Here is a 23,145-nt window from a genome sequence, read left to right as displayed (position 1 = left end):
CACTTGGGGATAAATAGTGACTTTAAGGGAGGGCCCCATTTCAAGCCTCACGTCGGGTGTTTTGAGCACCTCACGCGGGACACTTCTTCTTGGAGAAACTGTGAAGTTTCTGGGTTCGCGCAGCAACATGTTTTGCCAAAACACAGCATGCTTTGCTTGTCACAGCAAATTTAATCACACAAAATGGGAGCACTCTGCGCTCCTCTCATCACTGCCACTTCTTCTGAGTGGCTTTGTTTTCCACTGTGGTTAGAATTCAAGCAGACAACAGAGATGGAACACAATCCCCGCTATCTTAATGAAAATAATATCATAAAAGAACAGCGCAATGGAGGTCTGGTTATATAGCTCGAAATATAATTTTACACGCAGGTCCTTTGTGTCCCTCCAGACCACTGGCTCACTAGTAAAACACTCCTCTACAGACTGGAAGGCGGCATGGGTTTGTGAGATGGTTGGGAAAAATAAAAGGGACACAAGGCAGGAGAAGGGGATTTGTAGGGGTATTAAGGCGCCGCATGCCCACTGGCTTGTGTCTTATCCCACTGTACATTCCACTGGCGCAGTGTGCAAAACTTTATAGTCCTCAGCAACAAAAAACTTCAGAGTTGTGTCTTGGGCATGCAGTGCAGGAAGTGGACCGCCTCAATCTGTTTTCTATCAGCTGTCTTGTTCTGCTTCTGCATTTGCGCCGGTGTTCTCACTGATCTACTTAATCGCTGACAGTGAGGCAGAGCTCGCAGACTAACAGCTGGGAAATCTGTGCCCCCTACCGCCCTCGCACTCCTGCCACCCACTCTTTCTGCAGCACGCTGCCCTACCGGGTCAGCCTACTGACGGCTAATAAAAGAAGCGTCCCTCGACTGGGAACAGCTGGGTTCCTGTGATCTAACTCTGCAAGGGGGCTCAGTAGGGGCTTTTTCTTTCTTTCTTTTTTTTTTTTTTTTTTTTTTTTTGTTGCTTTCTCTGTGAGGTGAATAATAAAAGGCACAGTACAAGTACTAGGGTGACAAATTCAGAACGCAGGCGAGATTGGGGATAAATGGGGAAAGAAGGAAAAGCATGAAGGAGTAAAGTGATGAAACAGACAAAGTACTATCCATTGGTAAGCCAGAGGAAGGGAGCTCAGTGGCTGTCTTGTCCCTGGCTTTTCATAGTCTAACCAGCTAATCAATAGCCCAGAGAAACACTATTTCAGCTGGCTCACTGAGCTCTCCGTACGGAGAAATACTCTGTTTGCCAACTCACTCAGTTTTTGTTTTTTTTTTTCCCTCTCTATCTTTCTCCAGCATGTGATAACAAATATTTTTAGTTTTATGCACAGGAAGTGATCTAACTTGTGCAATGGCGCTCGTGCACCCCCGCAGGACGCTGAATTGGACGTCAGGGGGAATGTGGGAGCATCTGAAGTATGCCATTGATGTTACCATGAGAAAGCTGTGCTGTTCACAGAGCAGGAGCAGCAACATTAACGGGGTTTGGAAAAGAGAAGACGCGTTTTCAGAAGATTTGAATAATGAAGATGGCAACCATAGGAAAGCAATAGGAGAGCCTGTCTAAAATCCACTAACTCGTACTAAAAACAATCAGTCGAAGAGGCTCGGGGATGATTTTAGATATTGACCCTGCTTTGCAACTTAAATTCTTGTCTTTTTTTACAAACAGCTTTGATGCATCTTGGGTGCAGAGGCTTCTGGGAATGGACGAGAACCTCCCCTCATGGATGTTGGCATTCCAGTCTCAAGAGAGACGCAAGCGTGGCACCGTGCCTCGAGAACAAGACCTCCAGTGGGGGGGGGGGGGGGGGGGGGGGGGGGGGGGGGTGGAGGGACACACGGGTGGGGCGGTTGTGATGTGAGGGAGGCTTAAAATGCTGGCAGACCTAAATAGCTGCTCATATGACCTGTCATGCCTGACCTGCGCTCCCTTATCACGCCGCTGTTCCGCAGATATCTTTTCTAATTCTGAGTGGGAGCGTGTGCATGTGGACAAGTGTGTGTGTGTAGTGGGGAAGTTGGTGAGTATGAAAGACGATTCCAGATGCTCCCAGCTGGCTGTTGCCCAGTGAGGCTAATACACTTCTGCCTCCCTAATTAGAGTGCACACACACACACACACGAACGTCATGTCCCACTGTTTTCAATGGGTTTATGGTAGGAAGAACATATGCCCCCCCTGTGTTTTATACAGGACACACATGCAGACAGCTAAACAAACAACCAGGGGCTTAATTACCTCATGAGGGAGGCCAGGGGTGAGGGCTGCTGATGACTCACTGCGGCGTAATGTAAAAGGATGCGCAGCATAATGCCGGGTAAAAAGACATCACTTTGCTGTAAATGCAACTGATTTGCAGATCCTGATTGAAGTGGTGACTCAGGAGCAAAAAAGATTCTACAGCAGAAATGATCTGTGATTGCAGGCATTGTGGGAGTCAAACCGGCTCCTTTGGTATCTCAGCTGCTTTGTGCAAACACAGACTTATTCACAGACTTCTCTTGACTGGCTGCAGGTGGGGTGGGGGTGTCTAAACCGGCACACACACTATGTATGTGAATGAGTGGAGGGGGGATTGAAAAAAAAAAAAAATGTCATCAACTGTTGCACAAAACGGATGCAGGATGGAATATCTGAATCTTGATGCGCTCACCATGCTGACCCTTTCTTTGGGCGACCGAACAACAGCACTGCACTGAAGCAATAGCAGCATTTTCTCACAACACAGCATGAGAGACATTTTCTGCCAGCTTCTCAGCGTTGAGCCGTGTGTGGCAATTTCATTTCTTTCTTTTGTCTTTGCCACTGAAGCACATAAAACAGTATAAAAAAAAAAAAAAAAATCAACCCCATCTGCAAGTAATAACTGAGTTTACATTCCTGTTATGTTCTAATAATTAGCGATAACCCTGTTCTTTTTTTTTTCATAAACGCAATGCTTCTTTGTTTTGACTCTTAACATCTTTGTGAATAAAATTTATCCTTATTTTACAGTATAGACTCACCAAACAGCCACTTCTACTCCACGTTTCTTAATCTGCAGAATCAGACAGTGTTTGTACATGAGTTTGTAAGAGATGTCGGACCACAAAGCAAGGTCTAAAAAGGGTAAACGGAACCCTGAAAACACACGTGGCAGCTGTGCCAAATGAGGACACTGAAGGAAGGGGAGGGCAGGTTGGGGCCGTGGAGCAACAGCGAGAGAGTGATCCCAAGGTCAGCGTTGTGGGGCCAGTTACAGATGAGGGAGGAGAGACGGTGTGGACAGATGTCAAGAGTGATAAGCGTCGGGCCTGACAAGCTCCAGCTTGGCTATCAGTTACGACTCTGAGCCGAGGGTCGGGCCCGTGCCAAAACAATGCCAACGCCTCTCTGTGACGATCAGTGCCTCCCGAGGCTGTGCAAAATGGCTGCTGACATGCCAGAGCATTACTACGAGTCACTGGCTTGGCTGTTTTTTTTTCTTTTTTTTTTTTTTCTCAAAGGAAGTGCCATCTGTGAGTGACAGCGGGGCCTCAGCCATTTATTCTGAATGCAGTGAACAAAGCTGCCATTTTTTTTTTTTTTTTTTTTTTGCATTATAAGGGCCTGGATGCTTGCATATTACCACCGGCAAGGCTGTTTGTTGTCATGAGAGATATTAAACGTGGCGTGATGTATATCCTCCCTCGATCTCCATTTATCTAGTCCGATCCACACTCTCTTACAAGCATCAGTCAAACAGCAGCCGCGAAATAAATCCTCATTTTCACATTCGAAAGCAGCCTGGACAAAAATCCAATACATGGGAGAGTGCTTGGTCTTGCTTTAAGCATAACAGCTGACGAGTAGAGAAGGGGAATGGGGGGGCATTGGGAAATAAATCAATAACAGGCCATTTACTATCATATTCCATGGTCATCGATGATCTGTCAAACCATTTATTTCAGTATCTGGACTGCACATCAAAACCATTCTCCAAAGAACTTTCTCTACATCCAAAACAAATAATGAATAACTAGCAAATCGATACAATGCGCTTTATTGAGCTCGCATGCCTGATGCGAGTCTGGCACCTGGCCCAATTGTTTTTCATTTGCTAGATATCCTTTTCTCTTCTTGATTGTTCTGCTTTGTATGGGGCTGAAAAACCACAGAAAAGGCAGTGTAACTTGAATGATGTGCGTACAGTGTGTTTGATGTGAGCCATAGTGGAAAGACCATGTCATTATTTCAGAACAGAAAAGCTCTATAGCTTGTTACCAGCTCTATTGAGTTGCCTGTTTTCAAGAGAGAAAGGAAAAAAAAAAAAAAAAAGAAAGGAAAAAAACAACAACCCCGATTTAACGGACTCATTTGACTGCTGAAAATATAAAGACTTGACAGTGTAAAGCAAAAACATCCGGCACCCTTGATCAGTGCCTCTCAAAAGGCCCCGGGTCTCTCAATGGAGTCGGAGTTGGCAGTGCCACATCGATCCGGGTCACACCCCGCCGCTGCACTGAATGGGACTGAATAAAACCAAGGCAGACAGGCAGGGAGCTCGCCAGGGTGGAGGTCAACTGCTTTGACCCCCGCCGGGAGGCCAGGGCCCCATCTTCCTGAAAAAACACCACAGAAGGGGGGAAAAAAAAAAAAAAAATCTTCTGAATCAGCAGGACGCTCCAAGAGAGGTTCCGCACAGAAGTCTTGAGTGGCAGGCAAACCAGGGTTTTGTGCAGCATTTGACAGGGATGCATAAACGCCTCTTTGAGGAGGTTTTCTCTCAAAGAGAATTGGTCTCAAGCCAAATCAGTTAGTAAGTGCTGCAGAGCGTGTACGAAAGGCAATGTTATGAAAGATGTGAGAGAACTAAATAACTAAGGTTTCTTCTATTGAAGAGAGTCCTTGCCTTCTCGTTACTATGGGGAAAAAAAAAATCATTTATAAAAATCATTTCTTGCTTTGCTCTCACTGCCGTTAAACCGGTCTAATTTATGTATGAATAAGTATGAACAAGCGACTGCCCAGTACTCAGTGATCCACTCAACTGCACCGTCTAGGGGTTTCTCTTGGGTCACGGCCTCGGTGTCACATGCCAGTGGACGAGAAAGAGATATTGATTACCTATAAACTCATTAAGAACAAAGGGAAGGACTTTCCGCACTGACACAACAATTTGTTTCTGTCAAAACAGGAGCTTAGCAGTCAGATTGTGTTCACCGATTCAGTTGACTCTCTTGCCCTTTTGAACTCATTGTTTTGCAAATGAGCGGCGGCTCGGCGCCACATCAGTGGTTCTAATATCAGCTGTTACTAACTACACTTAAAACCTGCGCAACAACGAGGGAAATGTAAATAATTCAATGGAACCGTCATACTTCTGATAGGACTAAAATCAAATCCTGGCACTGGTTTCTTGCTTTGGGACACTGGCCATTATTTCACAGAATGAGCAATTGATAACAATGTCATATATCTGCTGCTCTTGTGTTGTGCATCTGTTATCCCCGATGTTAGCTGGCAGCAGACCAGAAAATCTGTTTCCACCCCATTCACATTTTATGTTTAATATATTGTGAAACTTTCAAGGTTGGGAGATCTGGCACATTAGCCTCATTTATTTTTCGAGGGGCCTTAATTTATTTATCCTTGTCTGAGTTCTTTTTTTTTTTTTTTTTAATTTCATCCCCAAAAAGCATCTTTACAAGCAAGTCCAGCCATTGTCTACCTTCCATCAGCAACTCCCCCAGTGGGTAATTCCTGTGTTCTGTATTTGGGATGCAGGGAATTAAACTTGGCCAACACATCTATGATAAACTGCCACGCCGCTGCCCCTTTGCGCCCTGCGTGACGCCTCTGCTCTTCAGGCTCTGGAAAGGATGTGCCTGAAGATCGAGATACCCACTGAGGACGCAGACAACCCCTGTTATCACAGCTCTGCTGTTAATAAGATCGCCCGCTAGCTTGTGTCCCAAGGTTTGCTGGTCCTGTGTTATCATGCTGCGGGACAATCTAAAATGAGGCGGCGCTGGAAATACGGCACGCCGGTGACAGGGGGTAAAAATGGGAAGAAATGTGATGGGCCATGGTGTCAGCGTGGTTAATCGAAAATAATGGCCAGCAATTTATAGTTGCCATTCTGACCAGCACTGGATGTACTGATGCAGGAGATCGAATTTTAATGTGTACATTCCATCACTTCATACAAGCGACTGATGTTTAGGGCTCTGGCCAAACAGCGCATGAATCTATGGGTGGAGGTTATCATAGTGCTATAATAAAGTGTGAAACTATCAAAAACACAGCGCCTCGCTCCGCTGTGCCTGTGTGGTGACGCTCGTGTGAGCGCGTGCCAGCGTATGTTAAAGAACACTGTACGACATAATGGTGATTTGACAGCCATCTGATTTCCACCTGCGGCCATTGTGATAAATAAACGGGAAAGGGAGGATGGAAAGCTTGTGGGAGATGCAAATGAGGGCCACATGCTGTGTTGTTGAGACCAGAGGGAACAGTGGGACCATCAGTATTTTCCCTCATTTGACAAGAGTTCATCGGATCGCCCCTCCTCACTGGTTCCTCTGGCTGCACTATTCTGATGTAAAACCCTTGAAATGGATCCAGGGGGGGAAAAACAAATCCCAGAAGTTGCTCATTTGCAAAGCAGTTTTGCTTTGCAACGCAGAGTTTTGTTGTCATATAAGATGCAGTTTTCTCTTAGACATGTCAGTATTTTTGTATGTCAAATCATCCTTTCCTAATTTCTTTCATACTGCAAAGATGTGTCCACAGTGAATGTGTAGAACCTGGCTGACCTCAGTTGAACGTATGTTGTGCCATGAGGAGAAACATAAAATAAAATCATGGTCACTGGAGAAAAAGACTAGTTCTGTTCTGAAACTCTGCTGCTCACTCACTACAAGTTGCACTTTACCAGGACATCGCGGAGCCTTCTGCTCATTCTGAAAATATGTACCTGTAAGGGCTTTAAGCAGAGGCAGTGGGGAGGCTACAAATGGCAATCAGATGGATGGGAACTTTTATGACGGTCTGTCTGTGGGAACCGGTGTCGCAGGCGCTGACAAGACTCCGTGATCAGAAGTGAGCGCCGCGCAGCTTGATGAAACCAGGGAAGTGGCTCGCTCTGAATGTTATTCAAAAGAGTCTCTAAACAGCAGGTCTGCACTGAAATACAGAAATTACACATCAGCTGTGAGTCATGCTTCTCAGCGTTCGTTTTTTTTTTTTTTTTTTTATTAAACTCACTCATTAAGCTCAGACTGTATTGTCAGTTCCCCCGGCTCAGGGCACAAACACCAAATAACCGCCTATAGGGCATGAGAGGCAGAAATCAGCTGCATACAATTTTTTCCTTTTTACTCAGTCATTTTCTGCATTTCACTCCTGACGTCAGAGCTCTTAATAAAGACGGTGTAGCACACCGCCGCCGAGTTCTGCACAGCCAGTCTAAAGATTTTATTTCACTGCTTCCACAGCTTGCCTTATTTCACTATGGCTTAATGAGAGTCGTTTGGAATAATAGGCTTCCATTGAACAGAGGCATCTGCATCCACACAGCTCTAAATGAGTGAGCTAATTTCCAAAGATAATCACCTCTCCTGCTGTGTTTTTATGCAGAGATGCTGTAGATTTTTAGCCTCTGATTTAATGAAGTCAAAAATTACCTCCCGATCCCGGGATAAGGTCTACGGGCGCTGAATGTGTCACTGGAATTTGTCTTTCAACTGGAAAATAAAGTGTTATTTTCACAAACACGGCAGTTAATTCAAGCATTTATGCCATAATACAGAAAAAAAAAAAAAATGTAAAAACCTGGAACAGGATATGACATTTTCTATTGAGGAAATATTAATAGCTTTTTTTTTTAATTAGCACTTAATTCTATAACATTTGGCTAGTTTTCATAGTGTTGATTAAAGATGATATTTAGTCCTGTGAGAATCACTTAAAAAAGGTACTTTCAAACAGGGATTCGTCTTCATTTCTTGCAGGTATGTAATGCACCCCTGGTAAAACTAAATGGCAAGTCAAACATTAAAGGTATTTTTTCTATGATATACTCTATGAGGATATCCTTAAATGTTGCAGTGATAGAAAGTATTGGTGCGAAGCCATCAGATCCATTAGCTCAGCACATAATCATCAAAACTTTCCTCCTGCAAAGAGATCCTTGGCTTTACCGGCTGCTTGAAATACGCCTCAATCTGTGCTACTGAGAAGTTTCGACTAGCCCGACTGAAGCACTTCACGCTGCTGTAGAGACATAAAAAGAACTACAAACGCTTTTTACATGTTTCCAAGAGCAAACAAGTGAGATTTCTTCGGATGCCTGGGTAATGAAGTCCGCAGGGACATTCAGAGACACAATTAAAGGATGAAGCGAGCTCTCTTTTTTTCCACCGTCTCCTCTGTCTCCACTTTCTTCCTCTCCGCTCTCCCGTTTGGTCCCAGTGTGTGCATGTGAGCGTTGTCAGTGATGACACAGAAGCCGTGGCGTCACGCAGTCACTGCAGATGGCAGATACAAAAAAAAAAAAAAAAAAAAGAGCGCGGAGACAGGAAGGGAGGATTCGCTTACAAACGGCGTAGGCCATTTTGACAGAGCGAAACTCCGGCTTGTCAGAACAAATGGGAAAGGTCACACGCTGTGACAATGTAGTAATGTCCCATTCACTGAACTACACTCTCCTTTATTTAACTCCCCACTTTCACGTCAACAAACGTGTCTCCAGAAAAAAAAAAAAATCGTCATGCCCTTTCGTACCCTGTAAAGGTTGCACGGGAGGCAGACACAAGCTCGGGAGGCTTAGTTGTTTATCACAGTCACTGTGTATTCATGCAGTGGGACTGGAAAGAAGCTGTCAGTAGTTTGGCAACATTTACTGTACTTGTCCCCTTATGGCCCTGCTGGAGCGGCCATGGCAAAAACAAATGTCCACAATATGAAAGAAACAGCAGCAGAGGTTAATTCCCTGGTGCAGAGTTTCGCAGTCTGGCCATCCGGGCAGAGGAGCAAGAGACAACAATATGGCGAGCAGCTAGGACCGGACATCCTCACAGCTTCAGCTCATCACAATAGACTGCTGGAATGTATTCCAAAGTAGGGGAAAAGGGAAGTTAAGGGGCAAAACGACAATAATCTGTTTTTATAGGCACTGGACAAACCTGTCTGAAGACTGTGTTGTAGAAGACACACGTAAAAAGAGATGTCACTGGAATTAATATAAATCATCTACAGCAAATACTTGAAGGGTGGCAGCCAGCATAAATGTTAAATTACCATCCAGCTGCACCTTTTTTTTTCCTTTTTTTACAAAGTATTAACTGTCTCTCCGAATAAAAACGTTTAAAATAAAACCTGCTGCAAATGATACCTTTCTTCATTGTCTAGACTCGAGGCAAGCTATCAAATATGGATGGCACTTAAAGTTAGTAAGCCATTTCATAGTAAGGCTAAATCTCAGTTTCAAGTACAGTCACGGGTTGAGGTTTCAGGATGGATTCTTCCCCGAGTATCTTTTTACTTTCTTATCCCCTTTCCCAACAGCTCCACTTTCTAATCATGTCTGCGTTAGCTCCAGTTTCTGTGTCATCTCTTTTCAATTCAACCGTAATTCTCCATGCCCAAGAAATATCATCCCATCTGACTCCAGGCCTCACAGCATTGACTATCTCAGGACGTGTGCAGGCAAATTGGTTGCTTTGTATGGCGTCACCTCAACAGCATCATTGGTTCGACATTTCAGTCATTAAAAAAAAAAAAAAAAAAAAAAAGTGTGGGGGGCAGAAAACACAATATTCAAGCACTCACTTCAAATTCACAAGCCCTCACTTTCTCGTTCTAAATAATGCAGCCGACGGTGTCCAGTTACAGCGATGCTGAAACTCTCCTGGAATGTTTCTTTAGGGTAGATCGACGGGAGAACACATGCAAGGACAAGGCAGGAGCAGGTAGAGGATTAAGCGTGGCAGCTAGGGTTACGATGCCCTACACCTGACATGGACTTCCCCTGAGCAGCATGAGAAATTCAGTGGAAAAATCTTTGTATTAGAGGTCACAGAGACTCGGCTTCGCTGTACCCTCTAGGTTTTTTTTTTCCTTTTTTCTTTTTTAGACTTCATGGAGGGATGGAGGTATTCTCCAAAGTTTGTGCCTGTAAAATCTGTTATTATTGTGCTGTGTATCATCGAGAATACTTCATGGACGCTCCAAGGTACTAAATTGCAGGACTGTTTGTTATGGCCGCTCTGGCCAGCGCAACACAAGCAAACTCCACTTGAACACCAACCTGGGCCTTTCTGTGTCACATGTTGGGAGTGCATCGGGCGGTAAAATCTCAACATTAATTTCTCTGCTGCATATAGAGTCACGAATAACTCGGTGACTTCACGGAGTCTGGTATGTGCAGCTTATTTATGTTATCCGTGACTCTGAGCTATTTCTGGTATCTTGAGCCATTCTGCATGAACTTCATTTAAGAGTAACCTAAGTCAGCTAAACACCTCTGGCTAAAACTGCCTTTCTATGTTTAACTGTTGCCATCTCATCTCCCAGTAGATTTGCCTATGCACTGAGCCAAATATAGTTAATTGCTCCGATGGTTCATGGGGCTGTAAAAGTTGGTGGATGCCAACTCCTTATTTGCTGGTTTTGTGACTTGTGCCAGGCTGCCGCACGTCTTCAATTTCAACATAAATTCAATGCCCTGTTGAAATATACATAATTAAGAAAATCCTTCACTTGTTCCTGGAACCGGATGGCATTTTTTTTTATAACTATAAATATATTAGTGGGGTCATGTGTACCATATTTTTCTTGCCCGACTAAATATAAACAAGGCCTGTCTGTGCAATGTTATCCATGACAGCGTGATGCAACTCTCCGAAACCCCTCTGAAATTGTTCCTAAAATATACATGAAAAGGGAACGGAAAGATATACCCGTTCTTCTGTGTCGGCTGTTTGAAGACCCAAGCACAACCTTCATCTGTCATCAGTGAAATATCACGACGAGGAAATAAAGGACAGGAGGGAGACAAAAAAGAAAGAGTCATGTGAATGGAGTTGTCAGCATTGCTAGCACCACTGAGCCACATCTGTGTGAGCAACGTCCCCATCCTAGTATGATGAAAAAATGACAAAACACTCGGTTTTCTCGCAGGTTCTGGCAGGTCTGGAATAGACAGGACGAGGAAAGGCTGCTGCTCACATTAATGTCTAATACTCGCTCATTTCTTTCCCACACAGAGCTCTGTATTCCCCCCGGGCTACCATTTGCTTTGCAAAATGCATGCATGAAATTCTTGAGACCAGCCTCCCCATGAGAGTCTAAATAATAGATTACCAACACAGCATCCAGCCTGCGCTATAACTTCAGCCCCAACTGTCTGGCCTCATTAGTGAGGGAAGTGTAAAAGATAGCCAGCTGCTAGCCCAGGTGACGGCACTCAGCTCTGGCCTTTGGCAGCAGTGGCCCACCCTAAAGAGAATATACGGCGTCTCGCTCGCGCAATTCATCTTGTAATCCGCCTTAAAGCTGCTAAGCTTCCGTTGAAGGCAAATGAATGGTGACCAATGTGAAGAAAGATGGAGACAGAGGGAGAGGAGGGTGAAAAGTTCCTGTGAGAAGCGCAGAGATTGAAGAAAAGGACCGGAGTGTGAGAGATTCATCTGCGAGGAATGAAAGGTGGCTGGTTTGGGCTGTCTGGGCAGAACCAGAGGTGACCTAAGCCATTTTCATCCACTGATTGTCCCCCCTTTCCTCCCTCCTTCTGCCCCTCCCTCCATCTTTTTTCACTCTCTCTTCTGCGGCTCTGTCTCTCTCGCCCTCTCTCTCTCCATGTCTGCTTCCAAATGGCAGTCATTATACCGGACATGAAAAGTCATTTTAGTTCCGCCTGGCTTCTTCAAAGCAGCTAGCTATAATTGCAGATTGAGTAGAGAGAGAATGCCGGGGTAACAGAGAATTTAAACATTGACTCCTAACCTTGCAGTGATGCAGAAATTCAAATTTGAATTTAAAAACAGAAAGGTGAACCGAGGAGTAGATCAGAGCTAATATTTACGCCACATGGACGTCGCCCTGCTCACATATCCATACTTCTTTTGTATCGTGTTTCTCACGTTGAGATATGCATATGTGCGAAAAGATCCCGGTGTGGACATGTGGGTGCCAGACATGGGAGTGGACCTGGTGAGGAGCTGGATCGCATTACAGCATGTGTCACTTCAAGAACTGTGGCACAAATTGGGGAAACACTTCCAAATTATGAAAAATCTATCCCCTATTAAATGCATTCCTCAGTCGTGAAATTGCTATGTGGCAATGTCACTGCACTTTTTAATGGAATTCTCTCGTCTTTGCCAGTTCCAGTAAGACTCCGCAAAATGCAAATGGACAACAAATATTAATACCCTGTGTTCTTAAGCTTCATTTAAGATCAGTCATTTTATTTTATGCAAATAATGTGCAGCAATAAACACTGAGAGTGTGGCTCATTCCTGGGCTTATATATGTATGTATATTTACTCTGTGTGTGTGTGTGTGGTGGGGGTGGGGGTGGGGGGGGCTTGTGTCTCACAAATGTAGCTCCCAAACAGTTTACAGTCCCTTAGGGTCATATATACGTAGCTCTTTGCCAGTTTACGAGGTAGCCACCAGTCTGGGCTGAGCACCCCTCCCTCGCACTTATCTCTGGCACCCTTATATTTGGCACAGCAGGTAGTGTAATTGTTCTTGGAAAGAGCCTATCAACTAAAGCCTCCATTTTTGACTTCTTGTTGCAAAAGACCTTTATCATAACACCCCATTTCTTGCCCGGCTCCAGGCTCTCTGACCGCAGAGTGCCTCTGAGCAAAAAAAAGTGCTTCGGCCAAGTCGTTCCCTTTTGATGGGGAACTGGGGGGGTGTTGAGCAAGTAAGGATGTGACAGACAATAAGGACGGGAAGATATGTTGTCTGCACAGGATCCTCCTTGTTGTCCACGCCAGTGCCCCCAATCCATGAAATGCAAACCCCCACCACAAGCTCTCTTGCGAGCAAAAGCAAATTCTAAAACTGTCATACTTTAATTGAAATTCCATCACTTGTGTGGCTGCTATTGTGGAATAATTTGATAAAGCTGTGTGACATGAATGCACAGAGCAGCCCGCCACTTCCATTTCTTCCCCCAGCTTTTATTTCCTCATTCTGTTGGTTATTCAAATGAACCTCAGTGGATTCTGCTCTCAGCCTTTCCCCCCCAAAAAAAATTAAGATAAGAGGAAATGAGACAACGGGAAGGGCATAAAAAGAAATGATGTTTTGGGTTGCAACACAATCACAATGAAGTCCTTAAAAATCTCACCGATGAACCGTTTTATACCCCATCAACTCCGTTTTCACAATACGTGAGGCCAGAATTACAGTTTACTTCCATTTTTCTTCTAATTACCCCGGACCCTCAAAGAGTGACAGCCTGTTAGCTGCTCAATGGGGGATGATCCAAAATGGAGGTCAAGGGCAGAATTAGAATCCTTTGCTAGTGCCACTGACCCCGATCCAAATCCATACCGGCATACTCCCACCCTCCCTCCCCTCTGTGTCTTCACAACTGGCTACAGGCGTTTGGCATCCATCATATCTTCTGAAACCCAATCTGCAAGCAAAGGACAGCTGCGCGAGGAAGGCAGCCCTCCCCATTTCTGCCACGTCGGTGCTCCCCCTGCACGCACGGCCGGCAGGCATCGCCTCCAGGCCAAGCTCTCCCAGTTAAACCACGTTAAAAGTGCACAATGCTCCTACATTAGAATAGACGCAGGCTAATTTCACAAGAGGGAGACGCGTGTCGTGAGGGGTCAACATGAGAAAGCGGACTCGGCGGCGAAGACCATCGTATTTTCTACACACAAAGAGAAATATCGCACCGGACAGATGGTGAAAACAGGAGTAACAGAAATAGGGAAAAGGCTCGCCTATAGCTCTGCGCTCCCTCTTCTGCCAAATTATATTTACGCCTTAGCTTTCTGGCCTGACAGGGTGATGGACAGTAGAGGTGATTTTTGCCTGGGCGTGAAAACAGGCTTCTTATTATTCCAACCCAGTGGCAACTTGAATATCAATAAAAACTGCTAGCGTTCCCCTATGTGTAAAACCAATGCCCCGTAGCGGTGGTTTTTATCAAGCAACCCACCCTTGACGCTAGTTATGCAGTACTAGAGGTTACGGGAGGAAATGCTTGCCAAGTAAATAAGTGAGTGAAGCGATTGAATAGAGGGGAAAAACACCGCGGGACCGGGGCCAAAGTGAACCAAGGGTAAAGTCATGATCACTTCATTATGCTGCGGTGCAGCTCAGTGTTGTGCGAAATCAAACTGCTCTCTCATTTGTCACAATGCATCAAGCCGGCCTCTGTGATGTGGTTTTGTAGTCGGCGGGCCGCCCCGACACACAAACACGCACAGGAGTTGATGAAGATTAGAAACCCGAACGTGAGAATAGAAAAAGAAATACACACGAGCACTACAGCGCTGGTGTAACACATGTAACAGAACCCTTTAGCCTCCCTTCTTAACAGTGTGATATCCAGCAGTCAAACTTCTCTCTCGCATCTGACAACCACCCACCCAGTCAGCTCGCCAGCCTGCCTGCCTGCCAGTCAGTGGGTTGCTGTTAAGGGCCATTGTTGGCACAAAATAAACCAGAATACACCCACTGGATTACAGAGGGCAGGCAGTGAGGGGGGTGATTGCTAACAGACCTATTGGCACTCCATCGCCTCCAGTTCCAACACCACGGCGCCTGATAATTGTGGCCTCTGTGTTTACGTATCCATTTTTGTAATGTAAGTGTTGATTTCTCATTCCACACTTGTAATAGAGGCCCTGGCCTTGAAATTCCTGAAGTTATGCTCTCTCTCTCTCTCTCTCTCTCTATCACACACATACACACACGCACATGTGTACGCACAAACTCAGTGACAGAAAACTAACTTTTTTCTCACTTTTTTTTTTCTCTCTCTCCCTCTCAACTCTTGAAAATAAAGCAGTGAGTCAGAGCTACTTGGCTGTACTGAGACAATGGGACTGCGAGGTGCAGGCACACTTGTTTGTAAGAGGGCTTGGCTTCGATCCAGATGAGGACATGGATGAAGAATCACTCAAAACTCTTCTACAAAAAAAGCCTTTTCACATTAAATTTGCTGCTGTCATTCAGTTCCGAGGATCGATCCTAACATCCAACCAGCTTATAAGCAACAGGACTATCATTTAGTGTAGGAGAAGCGCACCGGGAAAGTTAGGGGAAAAAAAAAAAGACATCTGAGAGACATTGTTGACTTTTCTCTAACATTTAGTGTGGAAGATGCCCCGCTGTCCCTTCCAGACACTGTCAGAAATGGAGGATATGATTTCAGAATGTGCTGGAGGCACAGAAAGTTGGAGAAAAGCTCAGCAAGAACGCAAAAAAAATGGCCCAGGTCCCTCATAGGCACTTTCCAAACTCCTTATATCATTTTTCAATTTAATAGCTTACATGCCATGAACTGTTTGTCTGCGCGCGTGCACACACACACGCACGCGCGCGCACACGCACACACACACAGACGAATGCCACACAAAGGCTTTCCACCTAATAAATTCTGTACTTTAACATGATTTGCTGTGAGATGTTTCTGAGGTATTTTTAAAAAGCAGGATGAACACTGAGGCTTCGACTGATGATGGCTGCATCCTTGCCGCTTTTCGATGACCGAGGTGCTTTGTTCCTTTCAGCGACTTTGGACAGCAGCACTTAAACCGACCAGCAACCATCTGTAGTGCATGTCCATTTTTTTTTTCTCTCTCTTCTCTCGCCACCTCTTTTGAGTGCAGCTGTTGCAACAGCAAAATTGGAAATCGAACGTGTGTTGACAGCGCGAATTGCGCCGTGTCAGATTTCGGCAAGTGCTAACTGTTGGGAGCTGAGAACTGTAAAACATGGAGGACGGCGAGGGATGTTTGGGGTGGGCACTCTGAGAGCGCTCACCGGGTATAAACTCGGAAATGCTTGAACAAACACACCTGCACGCCTGCGTGCGTGTTTCAAACCATGCATGTTGAGACACAGCTTCACTGCCCCCCCCTCCTCCTTCAATCTCTGCTGTTTCATTTGTCTCTGCCAGTCACATGTGGTCACAGGTTATCAGCCACAAGACATTTGTCTATTGCAATAAAAAAAAAGGTAAAATGCATGCAATTTATGATAGTTAATGAGCTCATGGACATGAATAAGGAAGCCATTAATCTTTAAACTCAAATCTTGTCGTTTTATTCATCTATTTGAAGAGTGTGTCTATTTATCTCCCCTTTCAAACAATACAAGGGGTTTGCATAGTTCTTTCAGTCCCATCAGTCCAGCCAGTGCACCCCTTTACTGCATTCTCGTCCCTGGTTGGAGACGATGAGTCCCCTAGTGGCCCAACAGGCGCACTGAGCACAGGTGGTGCGCACTTCTGCTGGAAATAAAGGCTCACTTTTCACCTGATTGACGGAGCTGCTCTCCGCCTGCCTCACTTATGGTAAAAAAAAAAAAAATAAATAAAATATGCATGTCAGCTCTGTAAAAAAAATAATAATAAAAAAAAAAGCTCGGTCAACTTTTAACCCCCCCTCCCACCACCACCGCCAGCGAAAATTAAAAAGGAAAATAAGGCCATCTAAAATAAGACACGTGAGATGAGGGATCTCTGGGGAGGCGCAGGAATGCACTTTGAAAAAGATTCCGCTGGAAAGGCTTCCACAACTCTGAAAAGGATGCTCCAAATGAACTGTATTTACATGACAGCGCCACGGCTTCAAAGTAAGCTGAAAATAAACGCGCGAGCTGACTCCGCTCGCTCGTTTTGATGGCACGACGCAGGACAAATAGTTTAATTCACTGCAGCCGCTACTGATGCGAAATTATTGCGACACGTCGAGGTTATAGCACTGATTTCCACGTTGTGGCGCGTGATAATACCCCACCTGCGCGCGCGCACACACACACACACACACACACATAGAGGAACATATATAGATAAATATCCTCCACGGGCATTATCATATTTCTGACAGTAAAAAACAATAGTTATTCGTATGTGTTTGGTGCCGTTCAGGGCGATCCCTGCGCTCTAGCGTGGCTCTGAAAGCGCCACCGTGCGCATCTCCTCTGATAAAACTGTGCGTAAAAACACACGATCGACACAAATGAAACAGCTGGATCACGCACAAGAAGCCGGTGCCCACCGGCACAATGATCCGTGTCCACAGGATGTGCAAAGAAAAAAAAAAATGTTTTGATCAACTTCACGCGGTTCCAATACGCACACCTGAAATCACTGCGGCAGCCACTTCCCACTGTCACAACCTCCAAACTCCCAGGATCCGCACACAGCCTTACCTTATCACCATTTCTGCGACCACTTTGTAACTCAGTCTCTCCGGTTGGGGTTTTTTTTTCTTTCTTTCTTATTTTCAAGACAGCTCGTGAATGTTTTTTTTTTCCTTTCTTTCTCTTTTTTTCTCCCTCTCTTTTTTTTTTAATCCAGTAAAGGCAGCTGAGTCCCGGGGAAATAAAATAAAGCGCAGGAAAGAAATCCCGTCCTCAGGTCTTCTTCCTCCTCTTCTTCCTCCTCTTCTTCTCCCTTTCTTCTTCTGTCCCCCGTGTTTTCGCTCTTATTTCTTCCTCCTCCTGTTGTCCGTCACCCACGCGCTCGCGACGGTCGTGGAGGTGGTGCGGGGAAGGGGGGGAAAGAAAAAGCCACGCACGTGGGGCGTGTGTGATATATTCTCTGGTTTGGGATCAGTCTGTGTTGCGCTCGTTAGATCTTCATTGAATTGAACGTGGCGAGACTGTGGTTGTGTTTGGGAGAGTGCGGTGTGGCTGGGACACACGGCCACCTCTCTCTCTCTCTCTCTCTCTCTCTCTCTCTCTCTCTCTCCCCTCTCTCTCTCTCTCTCTCTCTCCCTCTCTCTCTTTCTCTCTCTCTCTCTCTCTCTCTCGGTATGTCTGCTTGTCTCATTCTCTCGTTGCGCGACCAATGCGCACCAACTTCTGTGTGTGCTCGCGTGGGCGCGCGCACGCCAGCGTCTGTATGTGTGTGCGTGCGCGCGCGTGTGTGTGTGTATGAGAGAGAAGGGGGAGTGGGTGACGTCACTGCGCGAGGTCCCACTCTGCCTCTCTCCTGGATCAACTTTCCCCACAAGTCCAGTGCAGGAATGTGCACTTGGACATGGCTGCGGCGGAGGAAGAGTCCTGTTAGAGTCTGACCCAGTAATTATTCTCAGATGGTCAACTGGGAGAAGATGAATGGCCGCCGTCATCCTCGATTCAGCTCAGATATGTTGTCATTTTAGGGATTTTTGGCCTCCGGGTTAAGTCTTGACCTTTTGTGAGGGGGAACCGGGACTGAACCCTGCCGCGCGCTCCGTTTACTGCACATAAACCATGCAGTTATTGACCAATTAAAAGTCCTGATTTTAAAATAACACAGCAAAGTATTTACCCATAGCTGTCTAATTCATACCCCTAGGGGTAATTTATAGTACTGTAGGGGGAGACATGACATTTTGGATGAATGGATAGGTGTATGGATGTAGGAAGGTAGACAGATGTGTCAGTTAAAAAAAAAAAAAAAAAAAGAAATCATAATCACAAATTAAAAACTGCAACTTTGTGTTTGATGTTCTTAATACTATAAATGTATTTTAACTTCATTGATTTATTGCACAACTCGGGAAAGCTTTATCTTATTGTTGTCAGGGACATTTGGCTCATTTCGACTGGTTTTGTCTGTTATGGCATAATCTCAAAGTTTGTCAATTTCCATACCATTATGTACGCAACCAACTGTAAAAAATTAAAAATGTAGTCATTTTCAGTCTCCATGGAGGTAAAAGGCAAATCCTCGCATGGGACAACTCATAATCCTTGATGTAATTTCAGTGCAAACTCTATAAACTAATCTTATTTCATACACTGATATACCAAGCATTAATAGGGACACGCTGATTGTGTTCTATGGCTGTAAATGTACACACACGGTTTGTTTTCTATTAAAGGCATTGCCTTCTTATAACCTGCCTTCAGAAATTGCATTGCATACTTTCAAGGTCAGCCTGTCGTGCAGCAGCCTCTATAATCCAAGTGTAATGATTACACATTTCACCAAATGATTCCGAGGCACGATCCATTCACATCCAAGCCACTGAACAGACAAAATGTTGCACAACAACGCGGGGTAATGTTGGTCCTGATAACGCAGTCAAGTGCACCTTCCTCTGATGTAGAGCTACAAAAAAAAAATAAAAATAAAAATAAAATAACAGCAACGGCCCGAGGAGACAGATGACTATGACCAATTGTGTTTTTGAGAAAAGTTGCTTCTGTGGCACCAACCCAAACCCTCTGATGAACAACCTGGCCCTGCAGACACAAGCACCCAGCATCCCACGATGGCGCGCCGAAAGACAGAGAGACGGACTACCGCAGTCAGCAGATCTGTTTTCTTACCTGCACTCAGACGTGTCACGTGCGTGATTGAGTAACTGTGATGGTGATTTATACCCGCAAATTATAGCCGGCTCCATTTTCCCAGGGCGGAATTCGATATGGCCTCCGCATGTAGATTCAGAAGCCGAAAGAAAGTGTTGGTTTTGTGACAATGAACAATGGGGGGGGGGGGGGGGGGAACTCGATGAAATTACTGTTATGTGAACTATTAGCCTCGAACGCTGGCTTTGAGAGAGTGCTTGTGGGAGTGGGAAGGTTTCGTCTCCAGGCGCGACGCACTTTAGTTCACAAACGTCTGATTATTGGACTGTAATGGCGATTGTTTGGAAACTACTCATAATAATCAGGTGTCAGGAGACAAAGTTGGAACACGGTTTTGGTGGTGAGGAAGATATGTTGCTCAACAACATTCCACCCTTGAAAGCCTTTGTGGATAAATCTTGGTTTGCTTCGAGGGAAATGGGTCCGGCATTTTGTGCGAGGCCTGCTGACAGCCGCCCCTGATTCATGAACGCTCGAATTTTCTTTCCTCCAAATCCTTTCACCATATTCTTGATCTTTGTATATAATTGGGTGACAGTCGTTATTGGATTTACCATTTCTGGTCTGAATCTAACCTTGCGCTTTCATATTCTTGTCACCATTTATGGCGGTTATCCAGCAGCACTTGTTGATGAATGCGGGTCGGGGTGAGATTTATCAAGAGCCTGCCTCGCTGCCCCGTCGTGGCTGAACTTTGTTGTCTAGCAGGAGTCTATAAACCAACTGTCCTTCAGTAAGAAGGATCCAAAAGAGAGAAAACCAGCTTGCCGAGCTGGGAAAACACACTACACGCTTGTGGCAGCGATGCCTATTAATTTTTAACACCTCAGGGAAGTCCTTTAACTCGACTCTCGCCTGGAAAATATTGTCTTTGTTGGAGCGAAATGACAAGACATGACCGGTGTGTAAGTCCACAGTGTGCCATATGCAGCCAGAGGTGTTTTAACATGTGTTGGTGTGTGAGGGTCACTCAAACTGTACCAATGATTGACATTTGTGATGTAAATATAATGCAAATACAGACAGTAACGCTCAAGGTTATATCAATATGCACTTGCTTTGAATGAATAAAGGACGAGAACCTTTCTCATGCATGTTTCCTCATTTACCTGCCCACATGATAAATATTCAAGTTTGCAGACTTTACCAAAGTAATAAGAACAGAGTAATGTCATTACTTAGATGATTGTTTAAAATTATTTTCTTTTATATCTTTCTTCGAGAAAAAAATAAAAATAATCGTGGCAAACTGGCGAGTAAATTGAATGTCAAACTTGCTGATGAGCTTAGTTTTGTTCATTTTTGTTTATAGGAATATTTAACAGTATTATTTGTCAGTCCACAAAATGACTTTCCAAAAATTGAGGAACAATATCTAGATATGTTCAGTCACTTAAGTTAAATTACATGATGGAGTCACAGCCTGGAGACCACTGCATCGGCTCAGGATCAAGCTCACATTTCACTGACCTGAGGAAAGAATGGAAGACGGGCACTGGAAACCATGAACCATGGCTCGTTCTGCAGAGTTTAGCATATTTATTGTACGAGGTGAGGTTGATAAACACGTTAACATAAACACTGGATTCATGTATTGAATTAGTATTTTGAGGTCGGACTTCCCACAATGTCTGCAGCTCCTTCACTTTGCATTTGTTCACTTGACTTTGACTGGTTTTTTTTTGGGTTTTTTTTAACTCATCAACCAAATACTCACACAAAAAGCCCTGTGTTGTGGCTTGCTCGATTGTGTAAAAGCACTCAGGCTTTGAATATAGTGACCAATAAGTGCGCATGTACATGCAAAAGTTAGTATGTAAGCTGAAAAAAAAGTGACTCGTGGCCATTCACTTTCCTTCTCTTTTTCAACTATGTAAACTGCCTTTCAAACTGCACGAGTCCTTGGTAGCTCTTTTGTGTCGTGATGTTCGGGCTGGTCAGTGTTTGGTCCTTAAGTGAAAGCTTTCTCTCAGCAGCACCTTAAGTGTTGGCCTTGTGAAAAATCTGAAGCTTACTGCAGAAAGTAAACTGATTCGTTGATATGGTTTCAGTTTACAGGGTGCCTTGGTTTTCTTTCTTTTTTAAACCGCGTAAGGGGAGAGAACTGCACCTTATTAATCATAATATTTTATTGTGGATCAGCTGTAAACTCTCGGGTTCAGTAACAAACAGGCATACAAGGTAAGGAAAAAACAAACAAGATGATCGATTTTCGGAGCTGTAAGAAAATAAGTTCGCTTTTATTCTGTTTTAAGAGATGCCAAGCAATGTCAAATAAATATGAACTAAGGGTCAGTGTGTATTCAAGCTGGATTTTGTGGGTAAAGTCCTAGCAGTCTAATCACTGATGGATCCGTGTCACACTGGGGATTTGACAGAACTAGAAGGATTTTGAAAAAAAAGAAGAAAAAAAAAGTTTTGCATGAAAAATTGGAAATTCCACATTTTATGCTGGACAAACGTGAAGATGCAATATTTTTCACTGTCAATCTTGGTGTAGCCTGAGGTGCAGGCCTTTTCACCCATGACAGGCTGCTGGCACTTTACAAATGACTGTCAGTCAAGCCATTACTCCGGCTTCTGTGACCCAAAGACAACACCATGTATAACGCTGCAGAGAAGAGAGACAGCTTGTCTGAATCAAAAACAAAGATTGTTGTGTGTTTTTCATCTTTTTTATTTTTTTTTCCCTTGCTCCTCACACCTCAGAGTTGGTGCATTTATAGTCTGTACCTCCCCCACATCCCTGATCAAGTAAACCAGTCATCGTAAAATTAATTTCCCCATCAAGCGAGACTCACGCTCTTTGGGATAACAATCTATCTTAAGCGGATAAATCTAATCCAATGTGTTGAGACGGATGGAGATTGACTTGTTTATGGCCGCTGCCCAAGCAGTCAGGGGAAGGAGAGAAGGGTGGGCTGGCGGTGGAGGGAGGGGAGGGAGGCTAAGAGCAACAAATGCCAAGGTGATATTACACACATCTCCGAGGCACGAAAAAATGTAAGCCAACACCCAACTCCAGTCCTTGGCTGAGACATCTAATACTTCTCTCCCTCTTGGAATCTGTCACACGTGATGGATGGTTGAACATACAGTCATGCTTTCATGAGAAATTAACATCCAGTCGAAAGTGAAGAACTTAATAGTAGCAGGGTTCATCGCAAACAAAACATGACTTTATGACGTGGTTAAATGGTTGTAAAGCGCCGGAGTGAGATTGACTGCCATAATTATGTCCAGGATGGGGGAAAAAGAGTTTAATTTATTGGTCAGATTCCAGACAGCTGTATACCGAAGCCCACACAATCACTGATAACACCTAAGCAATTTACTCAGTGACCTACTTGGAGACTGCACAGTAGTTCTGCACGTTTCCCTGAGCTCTATTTAAACACACTGTAATGTCTCTTCAAGTCAGATCATTCAATTAGCCCTGCTTGTGTTTGCAAATGAGTCCTCAAAGAGAGCTACCTGGACGTAAGATGCCGGTCCAATGAGTGAATGTGAAAATAAAGTGCTAATAATCACCAAAGCAGCAAAACAAACACGCAAGCAAACATTAAAAAGGAATTCTGTGAGACAATCAGACTGCATCTGAAGACGTGACGCTATCAT

The 23,145-nt window shown here is 44.6% G+C and overlaps 1 protein-coding gene across 35 annotated transcripts in view; it reads right to left on the bottom strand.

Moving 5' to 3' along the window:
* The window catches only part of LOC115386025 (receptor-type tyrosine-protein phosphatase delta), a 355,926-nt gene that overhangs the window by 106,970 nt on the left and 225,811 nt on the right, over positions 1 to 23,145 (bottom strand). The window contains exon 1 of one of the 35 annotated variants that reach the window (XM_030088169.1): positions 17,374 to 17,906. The exons of the other annotated variants lie outside the window; for them this stretch is intronic. The gene's annotated coding sequence lies outside the window, so the exon portion shown is untranslated. Of the gene's footprint in view, positions 1 to 17,373; positions 17,907 to 23,145 lie in introns of those variants that run through there. 35 annotated transcript variants of the gene reach the window in all.

This window comes from Salarias fasciatus, chromosome 3 (assembly GCF_902148845.1).
Source record: "Salarias fasciatus chromosome 3, fSalaFa1.1, whole genome shotgun sequence".
NCBI classification, from domain to species: Eukaryota; Metazoa; Chordata; class Actinopteri; order Blenniiformes; family Blenniidae; genus Salarias; species Salarias fasciatus.
This window is presented reverse-complemented; position numbering and strand designations above follow the sequence as displayed.